Source organism: Dermacentor albipictus, chromosome 4, assembly GCF_038994185.2.
Source record: "Dermacentor albipictus isolate Rhodes 1998 colony chromosome 4, USDA_Dalb.pri_finalv2, whole genome shotgun sequence".
In the NCBI taxonomy this organism is placed as follows: Eukaryota; Metazoa; Arthropoda; class Arachnida; order Ixodida; family Ixodidae; genus Dermacentor; species Dermacentor albipictus.
The window spans coordinates 40,351,038-40,360,564 of NC_091824.1; positions in this window are offsets into that span (position 1 = coordinate 40,351,038).

Sequence of the window (9,527 nt, forward strand, 5' to 3'; positions counted from 1 at the left end):
TCGAGCGCAGGCGGGATCGCTTGCGCATCCCGTACTGATGAACTGCATGTACCCTGCGGAATACGCTATGCTCTGTCCTTTTTGCAGAAGAGAAAAGGGCACCCTGCCGCACGTCTTGGCAGAGTGCACAAAACTCAAGACCCCCCCTCCTCCCCTTCCCACCAACACCCCCAATCCCCAACCCCTTGAGCGATGGGAGACCTTGTTATCCAGCCCCGCCCTACCGATTCAGCTCGCACTGACGGACAGGGGCCAGGAGCTGCTGGAAACATATGGGTCCCGTAACAACGGAACCACCCCGTCTGGTGCCTGCGTGCACCACCGATTTATTTCGGGCCCAGTGAATGTTGCTTCATCATCATTCTCGCCATGCCGGTTGCTTGTTTCGACAGCAATGTAGCCGCAATCGATTTTGACTTCGATGCTGTTTTCGTGAACAGGACTTCTTCGGCGTCTTCTCCAGACTAGAAACAAGCTGCAAGACGGCCGCTTTCTGCTTAGCCTTATGCTTTGCGGTATGCGGCGTGTGTTGGGAGACAGCGTCGGACAGAATAAGTCGACAGGTTAGTTAACTCAAAGTTGTATGTGGCAGCAGGAGCATCAGCAATAAACGAACGTCAAAATGTGTGAAACAAAGGAAAACGTACGGTTATTTGAAAGCACGTAATACAAAACTTCAACTTCACATGTGTGTATGTGAGGCCAGCACCTGCATCGATGTGAGGACTAAAAACTATCAAAACGGGTAACAAATTGAGGGGAACCTCACTAAAGGTTTCGCAGTCGTATGTAAAAACAAAACGCTGTCTGAATGACCCCAGCGTGTAAATATCCCTGTCGTTGCAGCAGGTCAGCCGTTGAAGCTGCCGGGAAAACAGCGGTGACATGCTGTTAAGAACGGCCCAGCTCAAGTGCAAGTGTTGCCAGCCAGTTGCGACAATAGGCGTCAACGTTTCCTAGAGTGCCGCCGCAAACCTCTAGCCACGGCGTCACTAAATCGCCATTGTGGCTGAATGAGTTCGGTGGGCCAACTATTGTTACCGAACCCACCAACGCGGACCTGATCTGATAGGAGTGGGGGAGTTGCCGCGGGAGCATCGTCGGAGGCCCCTTCTCACGCGCCGACCAAGACGCAAGACAATGGCTACGCGCTACCCGGGTCAGCTCAGAGTTCTACGAAGCCCCTCTGACGTCGGCTCCGGACCGTGCACCTGTGTGTGTACAGCTGTGTGACCGTGCGTGTGTGTGTGTAAGCCGTACCGGGAAGAGGCGGCGTGTTTACAATGACTGGACGAATGTTTCCGTCCCCTTGGAATCAAGGGTGGACCGAGTGGTTATTAGCCGCTATTTTGCGGATGCTCGAGATACTTTTCTTGAGCAGTCATGTTAGACTGAGACACTCTCTAGCAGTCGTGTTAGACTGACACTCACTCTCGCAGTCATGCTAGACTGATGAACTGCATGTAAATACTGTAAATAAACCCTTAATCCTCGTTCTCGATGAGAAGCAGTCCTTCCCTTCATCAACGTCCTCAGCGTGGATAAGTTGGCCGACGGCTTGGGCCAGCGACCTTCTAATTCATGCCAGACTCCAATCTTGACAACGGGTTGCGAACGATGGGATTGAGACCCCAAACTTACAACTGGCTGACAGGGGTGAGATGGACTTTGCGACGTGGTGCTGTATCTGCGGTTCTGGCTTGGTTCTTGCTTTGACTCTCTAGGCTTCATTTTGTCATTGTTATGTTTAGAACAGTAGGGAGGCTAGATTGGTGAGTGTTAGCTAGGTTGTGTTTTCCTAGCTAGATATAGCGAGAAGGACCAAGGCAGTAAAGCAGCAATCATTGTTGATTGTTGGTGAGGAACTGGGCCTAGATGTACGCAAGGAAATGCTAAAATCGGGATTATTGGAGCTAATTTCCGAACAGGCCAGTGAGGAAGAAATTTAAATGGGGTTTGAACTTCTCAAAAAAGGAGAGAAACGGCACAGAGAAAGAGAAGAACGGCACAGAGAAGAACGGGAAAGAGAGAACGAGGAAGGCGATAATGATCGCGAGTTAAGAAAAATGCAACTGGAACTTGAAAGCAACCGTTTGGAGTTGTCTCAAGGAAGCGAAGGTGCTCTGGGACGATCAAGTGAGGCAGAATCATACCGCATGGACAGGCTATTAAAGCCATTTGAAGTTGAGACCGACATAGCCTTGTTCCTAAGCAATTTTGAAAGGACTTGCAAGAAGATGAACTTCGGCCCGAGTACATGGCCACAGCGGTTGCTGTCTATGTTGCCGTGTAAGGCGGCGGAAGTAATCGCCAGACTGAGTGCACGGGATGCATATGATTATGCAAAAGTTAAGGCTAGTCTCCTGAAGAAATACCGCCTTTCAGCCGAAGCTTTCCGGCAAAGGTTTAAGAGCACAGGCAAGAAAGATAGCGAGGGATATCCTGAGTTTTCATATAGCTTAAAGGCCAACCTAATCGAGTGGCTGAAAAGCGCGGAAGCGTACGACAGCAGAGACTTGATCATTGAATGCATGTGTCTAGAGCAGTTTTACAAAACCATCCCCCAAGCTGTGAAAATGTGGGTGCAAGACATAGAGAATGTAAACACTGTGGAAAGGGCGGCTGAATTAGCCGAAGAGTACGCAACGCGTAGAAAGTTGAACGCCGAGGACGGAAACTGGGACGGTCGAAATGGACCGCGGAAACCCTTTCCGTTCAAAAAGGGTTCGCAGAGTAGACGATCGGAGCCTGTAGACATGGAGGAAAAGCCGGCAGAAAAGAGCGAGGAGAAACTTAACGGAGAAACCGCACACAAAGAACAGAAAAGAAAATTCGAATCTTTTAGACCAATTCGCTGTTACAAATGCCACAAACGGGGACATATAGCTGTAAACTGCGGGAAGCCTGGCGTAGTTTTCTCCTACGTAGGGGAAAAAGACGAGTATATGGAACTTTTAAATCCATATCTTCACGACCCGAAAGTTAATTGCAAACCATGCCGAGTGCTAAGAGATAGTGCCGCTACGATGGACATTGTCCATCCGTCTTGCGTGACGGTAGATGACTTTACTGGAGAAGTAGCATGGATCAAACAGGTTGCAAAAGAACACAGTGTGTGTCTGTGCATGGCCACAGTCAAAATCAGTGGACCATTCGGGGAGCTAGACTCTGAGGCTACAGTTTCCAAATTTTTGTCACTGCAGTACCCATGCGTTTTTTCGAATCGCTCGAATCAGTTACTGCGCGACAAAGGGCTTAAATTGGGAGACGGCGTAGTACAGGCATTGACGCGAGGCCAAGCTCGTAAGATCGCGTCGCTTTCGACTGAAAATGCACAAGCTGCTCCAGCGGAAGCATAAATGGGGATAACTTCAATACCCGAATCTGAGATAGGCTCGAGGGACACAAAAACAGTTGAGGAGAGCCTGCCAGCTGACCAGCTCAATGAGAGCGTATCACTAGAGTGTCAAAGTTCAAACCTGCAGGAAGAGCAAGCTGACGCAAACGCAAGCGAGACAGGGTCGTTATTATCCCCGGCCTCAAAGAACTTTGATCAGCTCTTACGTGTGGAAAGAAAGTAACTGGCAGCTGAGCAAAAGAATGATGAGAGCTTAGCTAAATTGCAGCACACAGCTAAAGAAGGCATTGCTAGGCGCAACGTGACGATACAAGACAGAGGCGGATTGTTGTATCGGCGCTACAGAGATCGATAGGGTAGAATTTCAGATCAATTAGTCGTTTCTACAAAGTACAGGGAGGACCTTTTGAGTCTCTGCCATGGAAATTGGTGGTCCGGCCACCTAGGCATAAACAAATCAAAGGAAAGATTGCGTATGGAATACTACTGGCCTGGCTGTATCAAAGACGCGGTAAACTTTGCAAGATCATGCGACGCCTGCCAGCGCTCGGCTAAACAAGGAGAGACATGGAAAGCTCCAGCGAAGGTAGTGCCCTCAATAACAGAGCCTTTCAGACGACTCGTAAGAGACACGGTAGGGCCTCTACCCCCCAAAAAAAATCAGGTTACAGGTACTTGTTTACCATGCTGTCTCCGGCTACAAAGATTCTAGAAGCAATCCCTCTGAAAGAGCTCAGCTCCGTCGAAGTACTAGACGTGCTTTTGCAGACGGATCAAGGGTCAGTATTCACCAGCGCACTGGCTTCCACATTCTTGAAAAAGTGCGGGGTAAAGTTAATACACAGTTCCGTCTATCACCCTCAGTCAAACACTGTAGAGAGGTGGCATTTAGTGCTTAAGCGAGTTTTGCGTGCGCTTTGTTACGAGCACAGGGAGGACTGCAAGAACTGTCTGCCGGCAACTTTGCTTTGCGAACGGTTCCACATGAAGCGACAGGGTTCTCGCCAACAGAACTAGTGTATGGGAGGACACTCCGTTCGCCACTAAGAATGTTAAAAGAGATGTGGGAGGAAAGAGGAGAGAATCCTACAGTGGTTGAATACGTGATAAATCTGCTGGAACGGCTAAGCGCAACCCAAGAACTAGTCGAAGAGAACATGGGAGTAGCTCAAAAGAACGCCAAATTTTATTACAACAAGAATGCGAGGCTTCGTACGTTTAACGCCGGAGACCAGGTAAGGATCCTCAAACCTTCAAGAAAGAAGAAGCTTGAAGTTCACTGGGATGGACCCATTAAAGTGTTGCACAAACTTTCAGATACTAAGTATGCTCTGAAAATGCCCAGTCGCAGGAAGGAGGTGAGGATATGTCACTGCGATTTGATGTAGCCATATGTAGAGCGGAGCGGAGTCGTTAAATATACCATCAAAGAGCAGGATGGCGCTAGTACCAAGCTTAAGGAGTGTAGGGTGACCTCCAATTCTGAAATCGGCCTAGAAGAAGTAGCAAAACACTCGGTAGGCTCGCACGCTCTAAGACCGGAGAAGCTAGAGGAGCTAAAAGGGGTGTTAGGGGAATATCTCGACAGATTCAGCGATCGGCCAGGTAGAACCGAATTAATAACGCATGAAATAGAGCTGACATCAACCGAACCCGTAAGATCAAAGCGTTACAGGGTGTCTCAAAGACAGAGATGAATTATGCAGACAGAGATACAGCGCATGCTAGAGTTGGGAGTTATTGAGCCTGCTGAGAGTGACTACACGTCACCGCTAATACTGGTAGAAACCCGTATGAAGGACCCTCGTCCGTGTGTTGACTACAGGAAGCTAAATGCCATCACTAGGCATCAGCTGTATCCGTTACTAAACATTGAGGAACGAATTGAAAGAGTTAGCGCTGCTAAACACATTTCAACTATAGATCTCGAGCGGAGGTACCGGCAAGTTCCCCTTTCAGAAAGTGCCAGCCACTATGCCGCATTTATCTCACCTGTAGGCACTTTTCGCCCTCTCGCACTGAGCTTCGCGCTGAAGAACGCGCCAATTAGCTTCTCTGAGTTTATGGATATTGTCCTAAAAGACTTGCAGGAGTTCGCCTTGCCATATCCTGATGATGTAGCAATGTTTTCGGACAGCTGGGAACAACATGAATCACACCTCAAACAGGTGTTCTCACGGTTGAGGGAAGCCGGCTTAACGATGAAAGCTGAAAAGTGTAGATTTGGGTGATCGCAGGTTACTTATCTGGGCCATGTCGGCCAGGGCACGATACGGCCGACCGAGCTGAAAATAGCTACGATTGGAAAATTTTCTCAGCCGCGCACGAAAACACACCTTCGTTCATTTTTGGGATTTGTGGGGTACTATCAACGGTACATTCGGAATCACTCGCAAGTGGCAAGTCCATTAACGGACGCCCTCCGAAAGGGAGCACCGAGTAGCGTACACTGGGATAAAGACAAAGAGAACGCTTTCCAAAGTTTGAAAAGGCTATTGGTTTCTCGTCCTATGCTTCACGCACCAGAGAACACAAAGGAATTCATAGTTCAATGCGACGCAAGCGACAGAGGTATGGGCGTGCTACTTAGTCAGGTCGGCGACAATAACGAGGAGCATACTATACTCTATGCCAGCCGTAAACTAAATGTAAGAGAGGAAGCCTACAGCGCTTCTGAGAAGGAATGCGCTTGCTTAGTTTGGGCCGCCCAGAAGTTGTCGTGTTACTTGTACGGAGCGAAGTTCATCTTCGAGACCAACCACTGTCCTCTGACGTGGCTCAGTCAAATGTCACACAAAAATGGCCGCTTGCTCCGATGGAGTCGCACTCTCCAAGAGTAGAACTTCTCCGTTAGATATAAGAGGGGAAAGTTGCATAGCAATGCGGGTGGTTTGAGCAGGCTAATTTGAATTCTGCGTTTGAGGGTCCCGCCTAAAATTACGGTTACTAGTGTTAATTTTGTTAAAGAAGATCCCCTCTCATTTAGCACGATTCCTTCTATGATTGCTGAATTTGTCAGCACGAAATTGCTTCAGAAATTGGCATAGCGAAATGCAGCTTTTTTGTTTGTGCACTTTTTTTGAAGCCTAGCGGGTCTAAAGTGAGAGCCAAAGTACGTCATCTCGGCGCAGAGCCATGTTGTGGGGTTCATTTTGCAGTTGCCTGTCCTTGTTGGATGTTTTAGGGCGGTGACATCATTACACAAGTGGTTACTGCGGGCCAAGACATCACCCCCTGGCCACCAGCCGTCCTCTTCCTGCCCAGCGGTTATCAACGCTGGAGAGTCGAGGCTTTCCGGGCCATGGAGGCGCTGTTAAAAACGGCCCAGCTGAATGAAGTGCAAGTGTTGCCAGCCTGTTGCGACAGCGGGCGTCAACGTTTCCTAGAGTGCCGCCGCAAACCTCTAGCCACGGCGTCACTAAATCGCCATTGTGACTGAATGTGTTCGGCGGGCCAAGTATAGTTACCGAATACACCAACGCGGACCTGATCTGCTAGGAGTGGGGGAGTTGCCGCGGGAACGTCGTCGGAGGCCTCTTCCCACGCGCCGACCAAAACGCAAGACAATGGCTATCCGGGCGTGCTACCTTGGTCAGCTCCGAGTTCTACGAAGACCCTCTGACGTCGGCTCTGCACCGTGCACCTGTGTGTGTGCATGTGTTTGTGTGTAAGCCGTCCCGGGGTGAGGCGGCGTGTTTACAATCACTGGACGAACGTTTCCGTCCCCTTAGAATCAAGGGGGGGGGGGGGGCGAGTGGTTATAAGCCGCTGTTGTGCGGATGCTCGAGACACTTAAGCAGTCATGTTAGACTGAGACACTCTCTCTAGCAGTCGTGTTAGACTGACACTCTCTCTCGCAGTCATGCTAGACTGTTGAACTGCATGTAAATACTGTAAATAAACCCTTATTCCTTGTTCTCGATGAGAAGCAGTCCTTTCCTTCATCAACGTCCTCAGCGTGGATAAGTTGGATGACGGCATGGGCCAGCTACCTTCTAATTCATGCCGGACTCCAATCTTGACAACGGGTTGCGAACGATGGGATTGAGCCCCGATCCTGACAATGCCCAATTTCGGCGATCATCAACCATGCACTGACAGCTGGCGCTCGTGCCGGTTTTCTGAGGAGCGGTCACAGGATTCACCCACATGCTGTCGCAGCGTCTCTACGGGTAGGCATGATGGTGCTAGTCTGTGGTGGTGCTCCAACATGACAATAAAGAATGGGGCAGTCGTGTGCATAAAATTTATTTCACCGAACAACGCTCCAATTATTTTGACCGCGTGTTATTCCTGTTAGCAAAGGCGGTCGCCATACTCTACGGAATGCCTACAGACCCCTTGCCAATGAACTTCACTCCCGACTCCCTTGAGGCATCTCTTGAGGGTGTCGTCTTGTGCAACTGGCAGCATGCAGTGAAGACGCCACTGGAGAAGTCTCAGCATGCTCGGGTGCGTCTTATACTCCTGTAAAACAAAATAAATATGACAAACGAGCATATTATAAACGCAGCTCTCCAGACTTTGTAGCCGTCGTTGTTCTTGTACCCCCCCCCCCCCCATGTGGGGAAAAACAACACTAAATAGGGCAATTTATGGGCTATATTAGGAATGAACTGTTAGTGTAAGGAGGGAGCTTTCCTTATGCTCTATCACGTTGGAAGCTGCATAGTACGTGATGTGACAATACTAAAAAAGAAAAAAATCTAATTTTCTCATAAAACTAAAACTACGAGTGAGCGCATACGTTAGCGACAACACACTCGCGGAAGTACATGTTCATCAATGACCGCTTCAGGTGTACTTTGGCAAACTAGCCCGACAAATGCGCACAACCTACTTGCCTTGGTGTTTCCTGCGTGCATTGGATGGATGGATACATTATATGACGGACCTCTTTGAAATCCGGCGGTGGTTGGTGCCACCAAGAGTATTGTTTCTACCTTTCGTTGCGCTTATTCCCGGCCCTTAAGAGCATTTGATGGTTGTGAATAGCAATTTCTTTTCAACACTGTTTTTAATGTTCCATAGTTCACATTTACCTTTATTCTACTAGTGGGTACCCGAGCCATTAGGTAGGGTATCTAAATATTAATTTATTTGTAGGCGGGTTTGCTAACAGACAAGCAAAATATACTCAAACGTTTCTGCGCTTGTAGCATAGGTTATGTTTAGTCGCTGTCGGCACATTTGGTCTTGTAACTCGGAGTTCACGGACGCAATAATAAGGCTTTGAAAGTATACTGTAGTTTGATTGACTACGCTTTATCTTGTGATTAGAATTTTTTTGCCACTCAGCATTGCCGCATAGCTTCCATTCTCTCGAAATCGACCACTATCTTGAGGGGATCGCAACCCACAAAGCATAGTGGCACATATCACCACAAGTCTCCTCTCAAAGCATACAAAACGCTTTATCTGCCAGTACCACGTGTACTTCGCAACCGTGAGACTTGATTCAACAGAGTGATGCAATGTCTATGCCTCACATCCCGAACATTCATCTTAACCAAAGGCTCAGCAAGGACTACATCATCCATCTCAGAACACCACCGTACACCTCGTATCTGTACGTAGATGGTGCCTTGAAACGAGGCTTATTTGTAACTTTTTTTGCACAGACATCCCCGCTGCTTAAGTGAAATGTTGAAACGTACGTTGAAACGTACTTGTCTGGGCTGGAAGGCGACATATGTCGCCTTCCAGCCCGGACAAGTCACCCACACAGGCACCGTGCAATACAACAGCCACGATGTGGCCCTTATTCTCACAAAAAAATTGATTCTATGTCCATTTTCACCCTTATGTAACCAGACCTCTGCTCACATCCAAACATACCTGTCTTCTAAAGATGTATTTCTCAACAGTAGGTCAAAAAGGCACCGAGAAAACACAGGCACTAGCTCGCGTTACGACGTTGCAAGCGCCTATGACCGATGGTTAGACCTGGAGAGCTCAGCACAACAAGCAGTGCCCCGCTCAACTCAAGATACGCGGGAATCGGGTGATTTTTTATAGGCAGCTCATTTGCCAAAGTATTTTCGTCACCAATCTATTGTCTTTCTCATCACTCAGTTGTTTTCGAAAGCGCATTTTGCTTTCATCGTCTTATACGTCGAAGGTTGCACCCCTGTACTGCTTGGCTTCTACTGCACACGAGAAGCTGAAG